This window comes from Symphalangus syndactylus, chromosome 18, assembly GCF_028878055.3.
Source record: "Symphalangus syndactylus isolate Jambi chromosome 18, NHGRI_mSymSyn1-v2.1_pri, whole genome shotgun sequence".
Lineage (NCBI taxonomy): Eukaryota > Metazoa > Chordata > Mammalia > Primates > Hylobatidae > Symphalangus > Symphalangus syndactylus.
The window spans coordinates 58,973,063-58,998,022 of record NC_072440.2 but is presented as its reverse complement, the minus strand read 5'-3'; the positions used below and the strand labels follow the sequence as shown (position 1 = coordinate 58,998,022).

The 24,960-nt window shown below is 39.3% G+C and overlaps 1 protein-coding gene and 1 non-coding gene across 6 annotated transcripts in view; both read right to left on the bottom strand.

Annotated features, from left to right (window-relative positions):
- TTC28 (tetratricopeptide repeat domain 28) overlaps window positions 1-24,960 on the bottom strand; it is a 755,749-nt gene that overhangs the window by 262,823 nt on the left and 467,966 nt on the right. The gene's annotated exons all lie outside the window — the stretch shown is intronic.
- Window positions 21,780-21,847, bottom strand: LOC129468699 (small nucleolar RNA SNORD42). The gene has a single exon (XR_008652777.1). It is a non-coding gene; the product is annotated as a small nucleolar RNA SNORD42 (small nucleolar RNA).

Genomic DNA, 24,960 nt, shown 5'->3' with positions numbered 1-24,960 from the left:
GAGTGAATTATCCTAAATATATCTGCACCCAATACAGGAGCACCCAGTTTCATAAAGCAAGTCCTTAGAGACCTACAAAGAGACTTAGATTCCAAACAATAATAATGGGAGACTTTAACACCGCACTGTCAACATTAGACAGATCAATGAGACAGAAAGTTAACAAGCATATCCACAACTTAAACTCAACTCTGGACCAAGCAGACCTAATAGACATCTACAGAACTCTCCACCTCAAATCAACAGAATATACATTCTTCTCAGCACCACACTGCACTTATTCCAAAATAGACCACATAGTTGGAAGTAAAGCACTCCACAGCAAATGTAAAAGAACAGAAATTATAACAAACTGTCTCTCAGACCATGGTGCAATCAAATTAGAACTCAGGATTAAGAAACTCAAAACTGCTCAACTACATGGAAACTGAACAATGTGCTCCTCAATGACAACTGGGTACATAACGAAATGAAGGCAGAAATAAAGATGTTCTTTGAAACCAACAAGAACAAAGACACAACATACCAGAATCTCTGTGACACATTTAAAGCAGTGTGTAGAGGGAAATCAATAGCACTAAATGCCCACAAGAGAAAGCAGGAAAGATCTAAAATTCACACCTGAACATCACAATTAAAAGAACTAGAGAAACAAGAGCAAACACATTCAAAAGCTAGCAGAGGCAAGAAATAACTAAGATCAGAGCAAAACTGAAGGAAATAGAGAGACAAAAAACCCTTCAAAAAAATCAATGAATCCAGGAGATGGTTTTTTGAAAAGATCAACAAAATTGATAGACTGCTAGCAAGACTAATAAAGAAGAAAAGAGAGAAGAGTCAAATAGACGCAATTAAAAAATGATAAAGGGGATATCACCACAGATCCCACAGAAATACAAACTATCATCAGAGAATACCAGAAACACCTCTACGCAAATAAAGTAGAAAATCTAGAAGAAATGGATAAATTCCTTGACACATACACCCTCCCAAGACTAAACCAGGAAGAAGTTGAATCCCTGAATAGGCCAATAACAGGCTCTGAAATTGAGGCAATAATTAATAGCCTACCAACCAAAAAATCTCCAGGACCAGATGGATTCACAGCCAAATTGTACCAGAGGTACAAAGAGGAGCTCATACCATTCCTTCTGAAACTATTCCAATCAATAGAAAAAGAGGGAATCCTCCCTAACTCATTTTATGAGGCCAGCATCATCCAGATACCAAAGTCTTTGAGAGATACAACAAAGAGAATTTTAGACAAATATCCCTGACGAACAACGATGCAAAAATCCTCAATAAAATACTGGCAAACCGAATCCAGCAGCACATCATAAAGCTTATCCACCACGATCAAGCGGGCTTCATCCCTGGGATGCAAGGCTGGTTCAACATACGCAAATCAATAAATGTAATCCAGCATATAAACAGAACCAAAGACAAAAACCATATGATTATCTCAATAGATGCAGAAAAAGCCTTTGACAAAATTCAACAGCCCTTCATGCTAAAAACTCTCAATAAATTAGGTATTGATGGGACGTATCTCAAAATCATAAAAGCTATTTATAACAAACCCACAGTCAGTATCATACTGAATGGGCGAAAACTGGAAGCATTCCTTTTGAAAACTGGCACAAGACAGGGATGCCCTCCTCACAACTCCTATTCAACATAGTGTTGGAAGTTCTGGCCAGGGCAATCAGGCAGGAGAAGGAAATAAAGGGCATTCAATTAGGAAAAGAGGAAGTCAAATCGTCCCTGTTTGCAGATGACATGATTGTATATTTACAAAACCCCATCATCTCAGCCCAAAATCTCCTTAAGCTGATAAGCAACTTTAGCAAAGTCTCAGGATACAAAATCAATGTGCAAAAATCACAAGCATTCTTATACATCAATAACAGACAGAGAGCCAAATCATGAGTGAACTCCCATTCACAATTGCTTCAAAGAGACTGAAATACCTAGGAATCCAATTTACAAGGCATGTGAAGGACCTCTTCAAGGAGAACTACAAACCACTGCTCAACAAAATAAAACAGGGCACAAACAAATGGAAGAACATTCCATGCTCATGGATAGGAAGAATCAATATCGCGAAAATCACCATACTGCCCAGGGTAATTTATAGATTCAATGCCATCCCCATCAAGCTATCAATGACTTTCTTCACAGAATTGGAAAAAACTACTTTAAATTTCATATGGAACTAAAAAAGAGCCTGCATTGCCAAGACAATCCTAAGCCAAATGAACAAAACTGGAGGCATCATGCTACCTGACTTCAAACTATACTACAAGGCTACAGTAACCAAAACAGCATGGTACTGGTAGCAAAACAGAGAAATAGACTGATGGAACAGAATAGAGCCCTCGGAAATAATACCACACATCTACAACCATCTGATCTTTGATGAACCTGACAAAAACAAGAAAAGGGGAAAGGATTCCCTATTTAATAAATGGTGCTGAGAAAACTGGCTAGCCATATGTAGAAAGCTGAAACTGGATCCCTTCCTTACACCTTATACAAAAATTAATTCAAGATGGATTAAGGACTTATATGTTAGACCTAAAACCATAAAAACCCTAGAAGAAAACCTAGGCAATACAATTCAGGACATAGGCATGAGCAAAGACTTCATGTCTAAAACACCAAAAGCAATGGCAACAAAAGCCAAAATTGACAAATGGGATCTAATTAAACTAAAGAGCTTCTGCACAGCAAAAGAAACTACCATCAGAGTGAACAGGCAACCTACAGAATGGGAGAACATTTTTTTACAATCTACCTATCTAACAAAGGGCTATTATCCAGAATCTACAAAGAACTTAAACAAATTTACAAGAAAAAAACAAACAACCCCAACAAAAAGTGGGCGAAGGATAAGAACAGACACTTCTCAAAAGAAGACATTTATGCAGCCAAAAGACACATGAAAAAATGCTCATCATCACTGGCCATCAGAGAAATGCAAATCAAAACCACAATGAGATACCATCTCACACCAGTTAGTAAGGTGATCATTAAAAAGTCAGGAAACAACAGATGCTGGAGAGGATGTGGAGAAATAGGAACACTTTTACACTGTTCGTGGGCTGTAAACTAGTTCAACCATTTTGGAAGACAGTGTGGCGATTTCTCAAGGATTAGAAGTAGAAATACCATTTGACCCAGCCAACCCATTACTGGGTTTATACCCAAAGGATTATAAATCATGCTGCTATAAAGACACATGCACACGTATGTTTACTGTGGCACTATTCACAATAGCAAAGACCTGGAACCAACCCAAATGTCCATCAATGATAGACTCGATTAAGAAAATGTGGCACATATATACCATGGAATACTATGCAGCCATAAAAAAGGATGAGTTCATGTCCTTTGTAGGGACATGCATGAATCTGGAAGCCGTCATTCTAAGCAAACTATCACAAGGACAGAAAACCAAACACCACATGTTCTCACTCATATGTGGCAACTGAACAATGAGAACACTTGGACACAGGGTGGGGAACATCACACACTGGGGCCTGTCGTGGGGTGTGGGGAGGGGGGAGGGATAGCATTAGGAGATATACCTAATGTAAATGACGAGTTAATGGGTGCAGCATACCAACATGGGACATATGTACATATGTAACAAACCTGTACATTGTGCACATGTACCCTTGATCTTAAAGTATAATAATAAATAAATAAAGAAGAAGACCGGATCAGATGGTCTGCATGGTGCCTTCAAGCACTGAGTTTCCATGCTCATTCACAACTGCAACCTCTGTGCTACTATCTCACACACTATGAAAAGAAGGTAGAGGTTCCAATGATGGATCATATTAATTGGGTTTTGCTGTAGAAAATAATGCCTCCTCTGCCCTCTCTGTTCCTTGCCCTCTTATTTGGTGATAAATTTTCTTCTGTATAAAAGTAATTTCATTATAGAATTCATCTCTATGGAAATAAAAGCAAGCTTATCTTGACAAATCCCTAAAATGATTTTAAAGCATGCACACGTGGTGTGTATGTATGTGTATGTGTGTGTGTGTATGTGTGTGTGTGTGTGAGAGAGAGAGAGGATGTGTTTGTGAATGTAGGTGAGTTGGTGTTGAATCAGAAGACTAGGATTCTAGTGATGTTCCGTCACTCATATGCAAAATGAGGACAAAACCATCTTTCTTACTGATCTTATGGTTACTATAACATCAAAAGAAATAAGCATGGAATAATATTTTTAAATCATTAGTAATGGTGCAAATATAAGGCATGTTTTCATTAACTTTTATTAGTCTTAGATACAATGGTTTTCTTGAAATCAGAGAGAAAAAAGCCATATTTGCACAAAGTACAGGCTCATTAAATTTTGACTTGCTTAAAAATTAAATACCAAAAAGTACTGTGAATGAAAAGCATCCTACACCATGTAACAGACATTTGTTAAGCCCTTACTATATAGCAGAACCTATAGGGCTAGGCATTAGAGACACATAAGCCTAAATTCTGAGAGGAGATGCACTTTGGGTCACTCATTGCTCCATCCTCAGCACCTAGCACAGCAATGAGACAGAGAAGCACTCAACATTTGCAGAATGAATGAATGAGAAATGGTCTCTGTCTTTGAAAGGCTTAGAGTACACTATGAAGACCTGGCATATAACTAGTATAGTAACTATCATAGCTGATTTGAAAGAAGTCCATATCATCAGGGCATGCAGGAAGGAGTGGTCGATTCAACTTGGACTGTGTTCAATGAGTGGGAGTGCAAAGAAAGTAAGAAAAGCCTTCAAAGAGGAGGTGAGCTTGGACTGAAACTTTGGTGCACAAATTCATTAATAAGTCTAACTCTCCTCTAGCCATAAGGTATTTGGAGTGAGAGACATGTTAACACATGAGTTATGTGTTGTAAACTGGGGAGTAGTAAGGAATAGATTGTGTTTATATCATCTTTGCTACATGTAATTCTAGTGAACTGAATTTACATGACAGTCTCATTTACATACAAAAGAAAGGTTAAAAAAACAAAGCAAGAGGCAGTCAATAAGGAGGAAAGGATATTGACAACATTTACAAAGGTGCAGCAATATCATAATCATTATTGATCCTGAGGTCCTCTAATGATGTTGATGGCAATAAATTTTTTTCAGTTTGAAAAAATTTTTTTTAGAGACACAGTCTCACTCTGTCACCCAGACTGAAGTACAGTAGCGTGATCACATCTTACTGCAGCCTCAATCTCCCAGGCACAAGTGATCCTCCCACCTCAGCCTTCCAAGTAGCTCAGATCACAGGCGCATGCCACCATGCTTGGCAATATTTTATTTTTTGTAGAGACAGGGTCTTCCTGTGTTGCCCAGGCTAGTTTTCTCCTGGGCTCAAGCGATCATCCTGCCTCAGCCTCCCAAAGTGCTGGGAATACAGGCATGAGCCACCACACCCAGCCTTATTTTCAATAATAAACATTTCATGTGATGAAACGTTCAGCTTCAGTGTGGAGAAAATAACAAATACCCTCAGATATAGGCAAGAGATTTGCTATAGCAAGTTACAGCATATTCATTAGGTGGTATTAAATGGTCCAAGTCAGAGAAGCCATCTCTCCTAATAGCTGAGTGTTAATGACTACACAAGATATACATTGCATATCAAAAGGTCTCATGTATGCTATAATATATACACCTACTATATACATGCAAAAAATAAAAATAAAAAACTGAGTGCCAGAAACATCTAGATTGCCAGAAAAATCTACAACTGACCTAACAATAAATTCAGACATAAATATCCAATGAGTTTTGCCATATACCTATTATAGCAGTTCAGCCAAGTCACATCTAATTTCTGGATTCCATTTAGTATAAAGGAATTGTGGTGATAGAGGAAAGTGATAACTGTATATAATCTCCTAATATCAGGAAATTTATTTTCCAACAGCAAAATCAAGGCTAACAGGATAAAGGCAAAGCACATTTATTGTCATTAGTGAAATGATATGCGTCTTTAAAGTAACTTATCAAGTTAGTCTGCTTATAATATTTTATTTTAGTTTCAGCATAGGCAAGTAAGAACAAGTAGCAACACAGTATAATGCATCAGTTCTAAACACACTTTTTGGTCTCAGGATCATTTATATACTTAATAAGTACAACTCCAACAAACTTTTGTTTATGTGGGTTATGCAGTGCATAACAATATTTAATGTATAAGAAATTAGAATTTTTGAATATTTGTTAACCCATTAGAATTATACATCCTTTACATGCTAACATAAATAAGACATTTTTACGAAAAGTATATCCTCTAAAACAACAACAAAATAAGGAAAGGAATGGCATCACTTTACACTTTTTAAAATCCTTAATGTTTTTGCTTAATAGAAGACAACTGGATTTTCTTATCTGCTTCTGCATTTAATCTGTTGAAATACGTTGTTTTGGTTGAAATATATATTTTTAAAAAACAGGCTCACATAGATATGTAATTGGAAAACAGATGATGTGAATATCATTCTTTACCATTATACCAAAACTTGACACATGCTATTTTTTTAAGGTTAGCTGCAATGTGGAATCTAAGACTGTATCAATGAACTTTCTGTACTCTCTTACTTTGAAATGCATTGGTTTATCTTGCACTTTCAGTGGCTCTTTTGCCCACTCATAATTTTATAACATTATGCATTGGCTATTGGAAAATATTGTTCAGTAAGGCTACAGATCTTCCAAATGTTGACAATTTCATTATACAATATCAAAAATTCACCACCACTTCATCAAGAAAACAAGTGTTGGGAAGTTGTCAAGCTCTCACAGTCACGGTGGTAAATACAAGCATCCCCAAACTCTACCTTTCCCTTAAAAGCATGAATTGGCAGCAAATACTGTTTTCCTTGAAGTGACAGGCCCACCCATTCAGTTTTTTTCACTCATTCAGTTTTGATAAAATTTCTCCAAATATTAAGACTGGAAAAACCACAGTTTTCTTCAGTCATTCTTTCACATAAAAAAAAAAGTTCTATAAAAAATACCTACTCAGTTCACAACTCAAGTGCACAAGCACCTTTCTTTTAGACAACCACAGTGCTTAGTTGGTATGCAACACAGGTGCTTTACGTGTACTACCCATTTAATCACTACGAATACTAAAAAGACCTACTCAAGGGTTGAGATTTATTAAAATTAATGCTTATAATAGCTTCATTGAGGACATTTTTAAGTCAAACTGGCTCTCCCACCCCACCCCACTCCAGCCCTTTTAACTTCAAGTTCATGGCAGTCAAAAATACAACGACTTCTAGTGCAGCTTGGTGCCACTGTCCAGATTCATGTTAAGGCTCCAGCAGTTTTTCCCACCATTGCTTTTATACCATCAGTGAAAACACCAACACAGTAAAAAAAAAAAAAAAAAAAAAAAAAAAAGACAAATAACATCTTAGTATTATTATGAAAATAGTTGTGACCTCATGGATTCCCTGAAAGGATCTCAGGAACCCCAAGGAATCCATGAACCATACTTTGAGAACCACTGATGTCATGGAAAGACATTTTTGAAGTCAGTGGGATTAAGTTCTGACTCTGAGACTTACTAGCTGTGTACTTGGGCACATTACTTAACCTCTCTTGGCCTTGGTTTGCTCACTTAACAAACACAAAGAAAAAAAATACCCATTTCGTCTGGGCGTGGTGGCTCACGCCTGTAATCCCAACACTTTGGGAGGCCGAGGCAGGTGGATTGCCTGAGGTCAGGAGTTCGAGACCAGCCTGACCAACATGATGAAATCCTGTCTCTACTAAAAATACAAAAATTAACCAGGTGTGGTGGCGGGTGCCTGTAATCCCAGCTACTCGGGAAGCTGAGACACAAGAATTGCTTGAACCTGGAGGCAGGGGTTGCAGTGAGCCAAGATCGCACCATTGCACTCCGGCCTGGGCGACAGAGCAAGACTTTGTTAAAAAAAAAAAGAAAAAGAAAGAAAAAAAAATAGCCATTTCATAGACCTACTGTGGAGAAGCTCATAGGAGATGCAAAACAAGTAGCAAAGTACTCAGTAGGTGTTCACAAAATGTTATTTTTAACTCTCCCCTACATAAAATGAGAGATTATCCCATTTTGACACCTAACCAAAGATCAAGAGAGGTTAAATGACTGACGATCAAAAGACCAAAATTGGAAAATTAATATGAGAATGATGCATAAATAACAGATCAACCTAATACTGTTATGAAACTGAGAGATTTGAAAAATGCGTTAGAAAATGTTTGTATTTTCTGCCAGTAAACCTTTGTAAAGTGTCTCAATTTCAAAAGGGATGATAAACATTCATCCTGAACCATTTATCACTATACTTTAGACACCACTAACTCCTTTTAAACACTCTCAAGAAAATCTTTAAGAATTCTTTTATTTTTTCTTTGCCCTCTATTACACATAAGGTTACACTCAACAGAGTCTCTGTGATTCCAGAGTTTTCCTACTCCAGCTGCTGGATCCCATCTGGTGTCCTTTATCTAGGACACCTGTTTCAGGAATAAGACAATTAAGGTGATGAACCAATTCCATGTAGAAAATAGAAATTTCCCATTTCCTTAGGAATGTTAGTAGGAGAGAGAAAAAATGTCTGATAAAGCACAATTTCACATCTAATTACCAGATGCTAAGCATTTAGCCAGAACAGATATTCTAATTGCTATATGTTGTTTTGCTCCACTGAGACATTGTATTAGTTATCTATTGCTGAGTAACAATATTTCCACAGTTTCAGTAGCTTAAAATAACACCTATTTATTATCTCACAGTTCTGTGAGTAAGGAGGCCAGGCATAGCTTCACCGGGTCCTCTGCAACGCTGCAATCATGGTGTCAGCTAGACCTGGTTCTCAGGTGGAGGCTCAATTTGAGGAGGATCTGCTTCCCTGCTTGTGTGGTTGTTGACAGCATTCAGTTCCTTGCAATTGTAGAACTGAGAGCTTCAGTTTTTTGCTGGCTGTCAGGGGAGACTGCCCTCAGCTCCTCAAAGCCACCTGAAGTTCTTTGCCACATGGGGTTCCCCAGTATAGCTACTTGCTACCTCATAGCCAGCAAGGGAGAGAGAGACTCCAGCAAGATGAGGGCTACAATCTTACATAACATAATCATATACGCAAAATAATGTATATTCTGTCACTTTTGCCATTTTCTATTGGTTAGAAGCAAGTCACAGGACCCATCCATACTCAACGGAAACGGATCACACAAGGGCATGAAGAAAGGCAGGAATCATGGGGACCACCTTAAGAGTATGTTTGCCACAGACATGCTGGAGCATGCAGTGTGACTAGTAAAGAATAGGAAAAATGTGAAACAAGCCAAGAATAGGGTGAGGAAAATGAATGAGCTTGACAGTATGGAGAGAAGGAATACAGGCCTAGTATCATCTAAATCTATATCCATAGGGAGGCAACAAATGTGGATAAAGGTGAGATAGTACAGATAAAGAAGTCTGATTTGGTAGGATGGATACAACTGTAAGAGTTAACAAGGGACTCACAACGAGCAGGTGATGATGGTGTGGCTCCAGGAAAGTTGTTAGTTGGAGCAGGATCCCAGCATGCAGCTGGAATATGGAAAGAAGAATACAGGCCCTAGGAGAAGGAAGAGGACTGATAAGTGACAGACTCAGTGTCTGGACTCTAGCTCCAGTACTGGGAATTGGAAGGCTAATCAGAAAAGCAAGCAAAAGCCTAGTCACAAAAATCAGGAGAACAAGGACAAAGTGAGGGTCCAGTAACTGAGCTCAGGGAGTTTATGAGTGTCTGGACATACCACAGTTTAGGGTAGCAAGACTAATTCTAAATTCCAATAGCTAATAACCCACGGCTACCTTTGCTCCAGAGACTCACCTGGTCAGGGATTGACTAGGTGAAGCCGAACTTTAAGGTACTGGTGTTGGGAGCTAAGCAAGAGAAGACAGGAACTGGCTTTGATAGTTTCTCATTGCTTAGGACACTGGGTAGATTCTAAATCCACAGTATGGTATGAACCCCATGATAACACAGCCTCAGTCTGCCCATCTAGTCTTGTCCCCCTGCATGGTTGACACTCCTTAGACTGAAACCACTGGAACACCCTGCTGTGTCCTAAACATGGCATGGACTTGCATGCTTCTGAGACAACCTCTGTTTACTTTCCCTAAAGTGCCCTATCTCCTCTGCCTCTAACTAGAGAATTCTACTTAACTTCTCAAGACCTAGTCCACATGTTACTTTCTCTGTGAAATGTGTCCACTGTCCAGACCTCTATTGTGGCACTTATCATCAAGTTATGATTGTTTATTTTGTGTGTCTTCAACCTAACAGACTATGAATATGAGAAGGAAAGGACCATATCTATCCATTCAACTTTGTATCCTTTGCACCTGGAATAGTGGCTGGCATTTAGTGGTTACTCGATAAAAAACAAACGCAGGAAGTAGTTAAATAATGCTTTATTGATCTTGCCTTAGGAGCCTAATTTTGTGCCCCAACTCTCACCTCCATTTCCGCCTGCTATACACCCACTTCTTGCAATATTGATGGGAGCTCTGTGTATATGCCGGGGTTCACCTAGCTGCTGCTCTTTAATGAGCATTGATGCAGCTGAAGCCTGACATAGAGGGCTGAAAAAACAGCACTAAATCTTTTATGGACAAACTGCAAATCTGCATGTACAGTCAGAAATTTCCCCTGTTGACCTAGAGCTCTGATCACCAGATGTGAGAGGTAAAGCAGAACACAACACCCACATGTTTTCAAAAGAGGGAAAATCCCAAGTTTAGTTCATGGCTGCCACTGTAGGTAACCCAGAAAACCTACATGACCCGAAGGTGATTTTAAGTCCCTATCCTTTTGCTGACAAGAAAAACATGTCTTGGCACTTGGTATCTTAATGTCTAAAGCTACACTAAAAGTATTTCCTCTTTAAAATTCATTCTGCAGTGAGAATGGCTTCCTTCTGCCCTTGCATGTGAGACTTTAATGAGTAAACCTAACATACACACACAAAGTTGGATCACAGATCCAGCAATTACTACTTCTGAGGCTGGCTATTGAGTTCTGCATTAAGAAATGTTCAGAAGCTATCCACCTCCTATTGGGCAAGAGAGAAAAGGGCTATTCATCATCCTCAGACATGTACAACCGTATCAGTCAATTCTCTTCTATGGTGAAAGATTTTAAGTTGAAATGAATCTTTCAAATCCAATTGTTTATACTCAAGGTGACCCCAACAAGGAGTGGCTAGAAACAAGGCCTGAGCTGATCTGTACAAGCCCTTTTCAGCCTTTTAATATGGATATTAAACTCTAGAAATGGGAATAAATTATGCACATATCTTTTCATTTTAGTTTAAACTATGCACAGATCCATGTTTTAAAATGGCTCTTTGGCCTCAGACAATGAAGGAACTCCATTCATAATGAGGGAGAAGCATTAGGTATGCTGACAAAAAGGGAATTAATTTGCTTAATATGTCCTTAGAGTCAGACTTTTGGAGAGAAACCATCCAGGAACTGAAAGGCCCTTCTGTCCAGACGCTCTCAGCATGACACTGAACACAACAGTTGTGTTCCATGGAGAGGGGCAGCCAGAGCCAGCATGTCGGGCAGCATCCTGGCTTGTCTGCTTGCTCTTCGATCCTTCCTTCTTTCCATCCCACAAATACTCATTGAGAACATATCAATGTGCTTACTGCAATAGGCTCCTTCCTTTCAGAAAAGAATTTATACAGTAGCATAAGAAGCAAAGGATGTGAAAAAGAAACTTTTACTCCACATTAGGTGAAGCCAGAAAAGTCCCTCTGGAAAGGATACTTTGGTTTCTTCTTCAAAAGAAGAAAATGAAATTGAGAAAATATTTACTTCTACTATTCATTGTTAAACGTTTACAGGAAGCTACTATAATGATTTCGGCTTTTATAATCTATTTTGATGAGCTTCACACATCTGTGTTTTACAACTTAATTATCTGAACTGGATTTGATCTGTTTTTGCATCCCCACAGTTGGCCACAGCAGTGGAACATCCTGAATGATTATAGCCTGAACTTCCCAAAGAGATTTCTCTGAAAAGGTCTCACTGTTCAATAACAGAAGGTATTTTATAGAAAACAAGCACAATTACACAAGTGGCTAGGTTCAAGATTTAATGTGTACATGGTACCTACGTGAATAAACATTTTTCCACTATATCTCAAAAATGGAAAATGAAAAGAAATGGCTTTCTAAATTAATATAGTAAAGTTCACAAGAAAGTTATAAAACCTGACATTATAAAGAAATAAAAACTCACAAAAGCCTGATATTAAACCTACCCTTGTACATGGGCTTTGGATTTTGGAGGGCAAATCCCATGAGACTGACTAATATTTGTACAGATTAACAGTTTATAAAACAGTTTATATGTTATTTCATTTCATCCTCCATAGCAATGATTCTCAACTAGGGCAATTTCCTCCCTCCAGGGACATCTGTCAACATCTGGAGACATGTTTAGTTGTCACAACTTGTGGTACAAGAGTTGCTACTGGCAACTAGTGGGCAGAGGTCAGTGATGCTGCTAATCATCCTACGATGCACAGAACAGACCCCCACAATAAAGGAGGACCCAGGACCACATGTCAGCAGTGCTGAGGTGGAGAAACCCTTCTCTATAGCAGTGCTTCTTGAGCTTTAAGGTGCATGTGTCATGTTAAAATGCAGTAGGTCTGGGGCAGGATCTGAGATTCTGCATCCCTCACCAACTCCCAGGTGATGCTGATGTTGCTGGTCCACAGAATACCAAGGTTCCATAGCACATGTAGTATTCAATGTGCCTGTCTTATACAGCCCTTCTCAAGGGCTGTTCTGTTCTCAAACCCCTAGTGAGTAGGTTATATGACCACCCTTCCCTTCATGGTTCTTAATACCTTGATAGACCCTAGAACCCAAGTAAGCCAGTCAAATAACCTCTCAAGAATTTGTTATCAGGTCTCAGGAACTCTAGAAAGTTTCTGCTGAAAACTAGGAGCTGGCAATCAATTCTGGGAGCTAGAAACTGATATAGGGCTAGGTCCAGAATGGATACGTATTTGGTCCATATGCACAGAGAAACAGAAGTTTCTGAGCTAAATGGGCTGCTGGAGGGGGTCATGGGGGCAGGGAGATGACTGATGAGAAGCAAATGTAAGAAAGTGATCTCACCCTTCATTCTACAGTTCCTCCTGAGGCCCCAGCTGAACTTCTTGCCCCAGCATTCATTAGATACCTCTACATAGTGTGACTACATTCCCTTTTTTGCTTAAACTAGTTTAAGAAGGTTTATTCACTTAAAACAACTGATTCTTGACCAAAATATGTTCATAATGATTGTCCTCAACCCTGAGATATATAACTATCACTTAAAAATTCGGCAGCTTTCCCAATGTTAGTAAGAACCAGTAAATGGCAAAGCACAATTTTTTATGCCTCCAGATCCCATGCTCCTTAAACAGGCTATCCATTAACAAGCAAATAATAAACCTTACAGACTACTTCCACATCTCATAGAAAAACAATGGCGCTGGCTGGGTGCAGTGGCTCACCTGTAATCCCAGCACTTTGGGAGGCCAAGGTGGGTGAATTACCTGAGGTCAGGAGTTCAAGACCAGCCTGGCCAACATAGTGAAACCCCATCTCTACTAAAAATACAAAAATTGGCCAGGCGTGATGGTGCATGCATGTAGTCCCAGCTACTCGGGAGGCTGAGGCAGAAGAATTGCTTGAACCCGAAAGGCGGAGGTTGCAGTGAGCCGAGATCATGCCACTGTACTCCAGCCCGGGCAACAGAGTGAGAGATTCTGTCAAAAAAAAAAAAAAAAAAAAAAAAAAAAAAAAAAAAGAAGAAGAAGAAAGAAGAAGAAAAGAAAAACAATGGTGCTTCAAAGTTTCATTCCATTTTCCCAAGTTACCCATTCCTGCTTGCACCAATGGAAATGTCTCCAACTCTTCAAATTGAGATCAAATTTTCTGCCACAGACAAACAGCAACACAATTACAAAAAGAAATAATAATGACCTAAAGAAAGGTAGAATTGCACAGATAATTGAAAATAGCATGCAATTTATTTACTGAGGTAATTGACAAAAAAATAAATAACATATATTGAAGTGTACAACTTGTAAGCTCTGACATATGTGTACACTTGTAAAATCACCATGGCAGGCAACATAGTGAACATATCCCAACCACCTCCCAAAATTTTTCTCATGCCCCTTTGCACTCCCTACTTTTTGTCCTACCTCCTTACCCCTATTACCGGGCAACCACTGATTTGCTTTCTATGCCTAAAGATTAGTTTGCATTTTGTAGAGCTTCATATAAGTGAAATCATTTTGTATATACTCTGTCTTTGTTGGGCTTCTTTCACGCAACATAATTATTTTGAGATTCAACCATGTTGTTACATGTATCAGTAGTTTGTTCCTTTTTATTAGTGAGAAGTATTCTGTTGTTTGGATATACTACCACACTTTGTTTATCCATTCACCTGCTAGTGGATATTTGGATTGTTTCCAGTTTTGGGCTATTATAGATAAAGCTGCTATGAACTTTCATGTACAAATCTTTGTATAGACATATGCTTTCTTTTCACTAGTGCAAATTTGTAGGAGTGAAATGGTTCACTCATGTGGTAGGTATGTGTTTCACTTTGTAGGAAACTGCCAAACTGTTTTCCAAAGTGGTGGTACAACTTTGCATTCTCAGCAGCAGTGTATGGGAGTTCTAGTTCTTCCACATCCTTGCCAAAACTCAGTGTGGTCAGTGTTTTTAATTTTAGCCATTCTAATGGGCATGTAGGCTTGCTCACTGTGGTTTAAATTTGCATTTCCCTAAATACTATTGATGTTGAGCTTTTTCTGTTCTCTTCTTTTCTTTTCTCTTCTCTTTTTATGAGACAGAGTCTCACTCTGTCTTTCCAGGCTGGAGTGCAGTGGTGCAATCTCGGCTCACTGCAACTTCTGCCTCCCAGGTTCACGGGATTCTCCCACCTCAGCCTTCCGAGTAGCTGTGACTACAGGTGGGCGCTACCGCACTTGGCTAATTTATGTATTTTTTAGTAGAGACAGGGTTTCACCATATTGGCCAGGCTGCTTTTTAACTCCTGACCTCAATTGATCCACCCGCCTTGGCCTCCCAAAGTGTTGGGATAACAGACGTGAGCCACCCCACCCGGCTGATGTTGAGCATTTTTTAATGTTGTTTTTGTCACTCAGTGCCATTATTTCACCAAGTATCTGTTCAACTCTTTTGTCAAGTTTTAAACTGCGGTATTTATTTCCTTTTATTTCTCAGTTATATCTTTCAAAGAGCAGAAGTTATTATTTTGATGAAGTCCAGTTTATCCATTCTACAGGACTATTCAGGTCATCTGTTTATTTTTTGTTTTGTTTTGTTTTGTGACAGGGTCTCACTCTGTCACCCAGGCTGGAGTGCAGTAGAGCAATCATAACTCACTGTAACCTCAAACTACTGGCTCAAATTATCTTCCCACCTGAGGTTCTCAAGTAGCTGGGACTACAGATGCACACCTGCATGCTCGGCTAATTTTTATTTTATTTTTATTTTTTTAGAGATGGGGTCTCACTATATTGCCCAGGCTGATCTCAAACTCTTGGCCTCAAGTGATCCTCTGACCCTGGCCTCTCAAAGAATGAAGTGAATCTTTACCTTACACCACATAGAAAAATCAACTCAAAATGGATGAAAGACCTAAACTCAAGAGCTAAAACTATAAAACTCTTAGAATAAAACATTGAGGAAACGCTTCATGACATTGGATTCTGCAGTGCTTTCTTAAATATGACACCAACAGCACGAGTGACACAGCTAAAAATCAATGAGCTGAACTTTATCAAAATTAATAACTTTTGTGTATCGAAGGTCACTACCAAAGAAGAAAAAGACAACACACTAAATGGAACAAAATATTTGCAAATATACCTAAAAAGGGATTTATATCCAGAATATGTAAAGAACTCCTACAACCCAACACAACCCAATTCAAAAATGGACTTAGAACTTGAAGACATTTCTCCAAACAAGATACATAAATAGCTAATAAGCACATAATAAGTATCTATTTAATATCACTAGTCATTAGGAAAATGCAAATCAAAACCACAATGAGATACCACTTCGCACTCATTAGGATGTTATTACAGATTTGAAAAAAAAGTAAACAAGTGTTAGCAAGGATATAGAGAAATTGGAACCCTTGTGCACTGCTAGTGGGAATGTAAAATGGTACAACCATTGTAAAAAACAGTATGGCAGTTCCTCAAAAAGTTACCTATAGAATTACCATATGATTCAGCAATTCTACTCCTGGGTATATACCCAAAAGAACTGAAAGCAGGACCTCAAATAGATATTTGCATGTCCATGTTTATAGCAGCATTATTCACAATAGCCCAAAGGTGAAAGCAACCCAAATGTCCATTATAGATGAATGGATAAACAAAATGTGGTATATACATACAATAAAATATTATTCAGACTTCAGGAAGAAGGAAATGCTGATGCATGCTACATGAATAAACCCTGAAGACATTAAAAGTGAAATAAGGCAGACACAAAAGGACGCATACTGTATGATTCCACTAATACGAGATACCCAGAGTAAACAAATTCGCAGAGATAGAAAGGAGAATGATGGTTGCTAGAGGCTGAGGGGGAAAGGAGAATGAGGAGTTGACTGTTTAATAGGCACAAAATTCAAGTTGGGAAAATGAAATTGTTCTGGAGATGGATGGTGATAGCAGTTGCAAAATGATGTTAAAATATTTAATGTCACTGAACTGTATAGCTAAAATGGTTAAAATAGTAAATTTTGTTATTGTATGTTTTACCACAATAAAAATAAATTTTAAAAATACACGTTTGGCCAGGTGCGGTGGCTCATGCCTGTAATCCCAGCACTTCGGAAGGCCGAGGCAGGGGGATTACCTGAGGTCAGGAGTTCAAGACCAGCCTGACCAACATGGCGAAACCCCGTCTTTACTAAAAATACAAAAATTAGCTGGGCGTGGTGGTGTGCACCTGTAATCCCAGCTACCCAGGAGGCTGAGGCAGAAGAATTGCTAGAACCCTGGGGGCAGAGGTTGCAGTGAGCCGAGATTGCACCACTGCACTCCAGCCTGGGCGACAGAACAGGACTCCATAAAAAACAAAAACAAAAACAAAAAACACACACACACGTTTAGACTTCACTCAAGATCTGAGTAAGGTCACTCTAAGACACTGAAGATCCTTTCATTGGTAGGAACTTTTAAAATTTTTTCTTTAAATCAATAAATGGAATATAAATATTTTCTAGATTGCCCGTCTCTACTAAAAAAAGACAAAAAATTAGCCGGGCGTGGTGGCGGGCGCCTGTAGTCCCAGCTACTCGGAGAGGCTGAGGCAGGAGAATGGCGTGAACCCGGGAGGCGGAGCTTGCAGTGAGCCGAGATTGCGCCACTGCACTCCAGCCTGGGCGACAGAGCGAGACTCTGTCTCAAAAAAAAAAAAAAAAAAAAAAAAACTACACCCCGGGCAGGCGTGGTGGCTCACGCTTGTAATCCCACAATTTTGGGAGCCTGAGGCAGGCAGATCACAAGGTCAGGAGATCGAGACCATCCTGGCCAACACGGTGAAACCCTGTCTCTACTAAAAATATAGAAAATTAGCCAGGCGTGGTGGCACACGCTTGTAGTCCCAACTACTCAGGAGGCTGAGGCAGGAGAATCGCTCGAACCTGGGAGGTGGAGGTTGCAGTGAGCCGAGGCTGTGCCACTGCACTCCAGCCTGGGTGACACAGCGAGACTCCATCTCAAAAAACAAACAAACAAAAAAAACTACATCCTCTCCAATAGGAAAATAAAGTCAATTTCAAGGGAAAAAGTAAGCTAATTTTGTAGTTCTGGGTAGACTATCTACTGTTTTTAAAAATCACACACAGAGGCCGGGCGCGGTGGCTCACGCTTGTAATCCCAGCACTTTGGGAGGCCGAGGCGGGCGGATCACGAGGTCAGGAGATCGAGACCACGGTGAAACCCCGTCTCTACTAAAAATACAAAAAATTAGCCGGGCGCGGTGGCGGGCGCCTGTAGTCCCAGCTACTCGGAGAGGCTGAGGCAGGAGAATGGCGTGAACCCGGGAGGCGGAGCTTGCAGTGAGCCGAGATCGCGCCACTGCACTCTAGCCTGGGCGACAGAGCGAGACTCCGTCTCAAAAAAAAAAAAAAAAAAATCACACACAGAATAAGTAAGTTCTCCATTTGGCTTTAATAATACAAACCAAAAAAATTAAGTGAAGCCAGCTAAAATAAAAAGAGACCAAGTGGATCAAGAACATCCTTAACTTTTAACAGCCATCATAATGAACTGCTATCAACTGTTGCCAGCAAAAAGCTGACTCCAAAACTATTCAGTTCAACCTTATAGACCTATTCTAGTGTAGATAAATAAAATATGGAGGCAACGAGCTTTTTCAAGTACTCCAGATTCAACTAATTTCACTATTTTGTTATCCTTCTATTTTAACAATATATTTGAGGCTATATAAAGTCAAGGGAGGTCCTCAAAACAATTCTTGTTATAGACTAGTAATATGGAGGCAACAAGCAGCTTCCTAAGAGCTGCTAGTCTTAAAAGCTTATTCCCCACCACCCCTTTCAATTCTACAAGCATATGAATCAGGAGTTAAGAACAGTCATCCAGCATTCAGAGTAGTAACTCAAGCCTCATTCTGAGCTCTGTGGGTTAGACACAGCATAACTGCCCAGAAATGTCCACTGCTACCAGACAGAAATAATGATGTGTTCCTTTCTCTATGAAAGGATTTTGAGAATTACAGTTCTTTAAAACATTTTGAGGTGCTTAAATTTAAAAAAAAAAATCTAAAAAGGGCAAAATTCCATTTCTAATGACCGCTTCATGAAGTGGTAATAAATAAAATGCACACATGCAATGTGTCTCGTCTCCAAGCAGAATATTTGAATAGTGGGAACCTGCTATCCAGTTTGGTCCCCAGCTGACAGATACCAGTTGGAAATGAAAGAATGGAAAAAGCCATTGTGGCAGTACTCTGCATCCTGCAAGAGCAGATTCTGACCAGCATCACTTCCACAGTGAAAGGTAACAAAATCTGACAAAGAAAAATTCAGGCTCCTTTTCTACTTGTAATTGTCACATCAGCCCAAGTGGAAGTATGTTATACGAGAGATACAGCAAAGAATGCAAGCAAATATCACTGGCCACAGAAAGGCCCCTCCCAGCCAAACCAAGGCAGAATTTCTCAAGGATGAGCAGTATACCACAGAGAGATCTGTTGGCTGTAAAAAGCTTATTGATCCTGCTGAAGCTTTCTGCAGATTACTAAAATTCAAGAGATCCAGATGAGACTTGTTACAATCCATTCATAGGTGACTACAACATAAGACTGAGTCTTCGCAAAGAGGGGAAGGGTCTTTGTCTTCTCATTGCCCAGAAAAGAAAACAACCCTTTTACTCTCCTGGACATCAGAGGAGATTCTTCAAAAGAGGTTCCTCCACATTTCCTTTACATGCCATGCCAGATTCATCCAGGGACCTTCCCTGAATTACACTGATGTTTTAGAATACAGAGAGAGACTGGGGGAGGTTCGAGAGAAACAGGATATTTTCCCTTAGACGTATATCCTATAGTAGCAGCTGGGAAGGGTCTGAACATTAAGTCAAGTGTGAGTTGAACCAAAATTTTTTCTGTATGGGCAGAAAAATTTTCTATAATTGTAAACTATTGAGTTCTCATTCATTTCAATTCCAGGATTTTAATCCTCCTCAGCCAAGAGAAATGATCTAATAGGAAGTCTAACCTCATTACTCAATTCTGTGTGTGAGGTTTTGGCAAAATGTTTAAGAGAGATGTGTGCACCTATGTGGGAAGCCTGTACTGATGAAAAATGTATCAAGTGTTTTATGGGTATGAATTATAATAAATACTAGTATATAACTTGGGTGATGCCCAAGTTATCCCCAAGTATCCCCAGGTACTTATTTAGGTATATTCTAAAGTTAGCATCTTTCAACAATCTTTTCTTTCAACAATCTGTTCATGCCACAACTACTGACTACATATCTAGCATGTATAGGTACTGTGCTAGAAAGCGAAGCTGGAAGGTGGGAATGCATAGATAAATTAAGCATAGTCTCTGCACTTGAAGAACCAACAGTCTACAGCAGGAGATAGATATGTAAACAAATGCTTTAACACATGGGATAAATGCTTTAATACGTGGACTGAATACATGGATAAGTTCTTTAATACATGGAAACACAAAGAGAAGATCAGAACATCTGAGACTAAGGTTTGTTTTTTGTTTTTTGTTTTGTTTTGTTTTGTTTTTGTTTTTAAACACAAGGCAGGGGATTGAGCCTGGAGTCCTATTTTTAAATTTTAAGTCCAAATCCTGAAAAGGTCAAAATATATAATTTGCATCTATAACTCTTCTAACTCCTTCTAGAGTCACAAGATAAACGTAATACAAGAGTGGCTCGTGTCTGTAGATCACAGCAGGGAACTGCTCTTTGTTCTATTTGGTTTACAAGTCCTATGTGGGTTGTGGAATGTTAGCAGTTTACACATGGCTGGTGAGGAGAAGCTATGCAAGAGTTGTCAGGAACTCAGCTGTAATAGACCAGGCATGGCCATTAGGAAAGCCCATGAAAATAAATGTCTAGAAGGAAGACAGTTGTTCCAAAGAATCAAAGTCAAACATCAGGTCATTTGTCCATCTAAACATACACTTATTCCAGCTTTGATAACAGCAAGAAAACAACTGACAATGGTTTATTAATATGAAACAAATAATCAATGGTGTGAAGGTTTAAGGGATGTTTTCTTTCTGATTTGATACAAGCCTTAAATACTTATTCTAGACTTACACACCTAGGGGCCACAGTAGTTCATAATGTTTGAGAAAGTATGCAGCAGAGAATTGGGAATTGTGGATAATTTTTAGAAGGATTACCCTACAACCATGGAAGTCAGGTATTAGAGCTTTCTTTTATCAGACAAACAGTGATGGGGAAATGCCAGCCCACAGCCTTTTTTAAGGAAAACCACTTCTTCATCCCACCCCTGCTGAGAGCCATAGCTGCTCATGAAGTACCACAGGATTTCAACCACTCCAGCACAGCTGTTTGAGTCAGGTGTGGGCATCTGACTGAAAACCAATCAATTGAATGATCAATAACGTATTTTGTGACCTGGAATGACGAAAAGAGCTCCCAATCAGATTAATCTACTTTCAGGAATTTAATAAATATTAAAAGAATGTGGTTGTTAAGAGTGAATCTAAAGCCAAAAGAATGCAAAAAAAAGAGGCCTCATGGGGCAGGCTTTCAGGCATAGGAGCTCATATCAAGGCCTAGTGGTAAGGGAATAATCCTCAGCAAGCAGCAGCAATCTTGACAGAGTGACCCTAGGTGGTCCATCACATAGAGAAAGCTGTTGGTCCTTGCTGGAATTTCCACTCCAGGGTACATGTATCCTCATAATATGCTCCCTTTCTCTTAACATTTGTTTTGCAAATGTCTGTTTGAAACCAACAGAACCCAACTATAATGTATATCTTATAAATGAAAAAAACCACAACTCAATGTAATTAAATAATCAGTTGAGTGGTACACCAGCTAGAATCCTGTACGTGGCTCAAGACAGAACAGATGGATGAATAAATAAAATAACTAGTGTCTCTTGCAGGTTTATGAATAGTTTTTCTTTCTCTTACTTAGGGTTCCTTTGATGACATCACATTGTCTAAGTAATTTTAAATTTTTTCCATTTTAGGGCTGGGCACAGTGGCTCACCCCTGTAATCCCAGCACTTTGGGAGGCCAAGGTGGGTGGACTGCCTGAGGTCAGGAGTTCAAGACCAGCCTGGCCAACATAGTGAAACCCCGTCTCTACTAAAAATACAAAAAATTAGCTGGGTGTGGTGACAGGCGCCTGTAATCCCAGCTACTCAAGGAGGCTGAGGCAGGAGAATCGCTTGAACCCGGGAGGCAGAGGTTGCAGTGAGCCAAGATCACACCATTGCACTCCAACCTAGGCAACAAGAGTGAAACTCTGTCTCAAAAAAAAAAAAATTCCATTTTAATTTTCAATTGCTTTTCCCTTGTTGCTTTATAATTATTCATTCTTCAATATTATTTAAGCATAAAATTCTGGATTTTTTTGAGTGATAATTTTAAAGAAAATCAAGTACACTGGTAGAAAGAGTAGTCTAAAGTTCTCCCAATTGAGTTATATTAGAATTCTGGATAATTTTTCTCATAATTTACTGCTTTTAAATTTGACCATATATCTTCATGTAATTTTGCTCATATTTTAATTATTTTAATTTTCCTTCATTACAGGGAGATATCTCTATACCTCACAAAATGTACACATTTTTATTAATGCATTATTTATACACTGTTCTAGAATGCTGCCATATTGTTTAATATGTGAATATCTGTCCATTATACAACTAGTGAAATAATGAAAAATAAAATAAAATGATAAAAAATAACCCAGAGGTTGATTCCGCAGTTAGACATATGTATTCCAAGTATTCTTCAGACATTACAGACTCACCAGCAATACACCACACCACTCAAAGGCATGTATTGTATTTGTTACAAGAGCACAAGAAGCCATAACTAATGTGCATACTACAGTCTAATAGTTCACGAGTTAAATGACAATGGAAGAATTTACTAAAATTCTTAAGAGAAAAAGGACCTTTTTGTTTTCTGGAGACGGAGTCTTGTTCTGTTGCCCAGGCTGGAGTGCAGTGGCGCGATCTCAGCTCACTGCAACTTCTGCCTCCTGGGTTCAAGCGATTCTCCAGCCTCCTGAGTAGCTGGGACTACAGGCACCTGCCGCCACACCTGACAAATTAATTTTTTTTTTTTTTTTTTTTGAGACAGAGTCTTGCTCTGTTGCCCAGGCTGGAGTGCAGCGGCACGATCTTGGCTCACTGCAATCTCCGCCTCCCGGGTTCACGCTGTTCTCCTGCCTCAGCCTCCCGAGTAGCTGGGACTATAGGTGCCTGCCACCATGCCCAGCTAATTTTTTGGATTTTTTAGTAGAGACAGGTTTCACCGTGTTAGCCAGGATGGTCTCGATCTCTTGACCTCGTGATCCACTGGCCTCAGCCTCCCAAAGTGCTGGGATTACAGGCGTGAGCCACCGCACCTGGCCAAATTTTTTTGTATTTTAGTAGAGATGGGGTTTCACTGTGTTGCCCAGGCTGGTCTCGAACTCCTGAGCTCAGGCAATCTGCCTGCCTAGGCCTCCCAAAGTGCTAGGATTACAGGCGTGAGCCGCCGCTTACCAGGACCTAAAATTCTACTTTCTATTACATTAGCCTCATCTTCTAATTTTTTTTGTTTGTTTTGTTTTGAGAAGGAGTCTCCCTCTGTCACCCAGGCTAGAGTACAGTGGCACGATTTCAGCTCACTGCAACCTCAGCCTCCTGGGTTCACGTGATTCTCCTGCCTCAGCCTCCTGAGTAGCTGGGATTATAGGTGTGCACCACCACACCCAGCTAATTTATGTATTTTTAGTAGAGATAGGGTTTCACCATGTCAGCCAGGCTGGTCTCGAACTCCTGACCTCAAGTGATCCACCCACCTCCAGCTCCCAAAGTGCTGGGATTACAGGCATGAGCCACTAACGCCCGGCCTCATCTTCCAATTTAAACACTATACAGAATTAGGGAGAAGCCGAGATCCCTTGAAGTGTTTATCTATACATAGTGAAATAAGGGTGTGAGTAAAATTCCTGAACCCTCAGAGGCATACTAGGTAAGTGGCCCCCACTATGCCCCACAAATAGAATTTACTTCTAAACTAGAATTGTGATGCTAAATTGTTCCAGTGGGAATGTGAGCTTATACACAATAAGCTCCTAAAATATACTCACTGATAGACAACCAGCTAATGATTACCTCCAACTTGAGTTGTGATCTTTTATGTTATTGCCAAGGAAGGGGACTTTTTGATACACAGAATTATGAGGTTTAGTCATATAATATTAGAAAAGGAAAGACTGAGATGTTTAATCTAGCCCTCTCATATGGCAGGTGGGAAATTAAAGCCCAAAGAGATAAAACAGCTCTCCCAGAGTCACAAGAAATGTCAGTGGCAAAGCTGCTACCAGCCCTTAGATCACTTTCTTTTAGTCCAGACTTTACTGCTCTTTGAGTTATTCTCATAATGTCCTTATTGTTTTGTTTTTATTTTTTTATTCTAAAATAGGCAAGATGAAGAGACCAGAGAAGAAAGTAATATTTGTACTAGCATTTGATGCCGGGTCTGTTGCTTCCCTCAACTCCATCTAGGAAAGAATAATTACCTTCACCTTCACTAAAACTCCGTAGTAATCAGTGGCAAATCTAACTGGCCTCTAAATCTCAGATTTCTCCTTTCCATTAATAATTCCTAATATTCAAGGTAAAACACTGCTGTAAGTGAGGTTCTAGCTGAAGTTAGATAAGAATGGGGTTTAAATACAGGCTTTTAAACTATAAAGGAAGACTAGCCCTGTCAGATAAGAAAACATTTTATAAACTTTCTAGAATAGAACAACATGGTAGTACTGTCTGAACAGACAAAAAGAACACTGGAATAGAATATGAAGTCCAGAACACACACAACTACATAAGGAAATTTAGAATATGGTAATGGTAGCATCTCAAAGCACTGAAGCAGATTTTAATAAATGTTGATGGGGAAAACTGAATACTTTGGAAAAAGATAAAAATTAGATCCATACCTCCTACTATACACAAGGATAAACTCCAAATGGATCATAGATTAAAATGTAAAAACTGAAAAAATTCCTTTAATAGTTCTTTAGTGCAAATCTGCTGGCAGTAATTTTTCTCAGCCTTTGCTGAAAATGTTGACTACACCTCTATA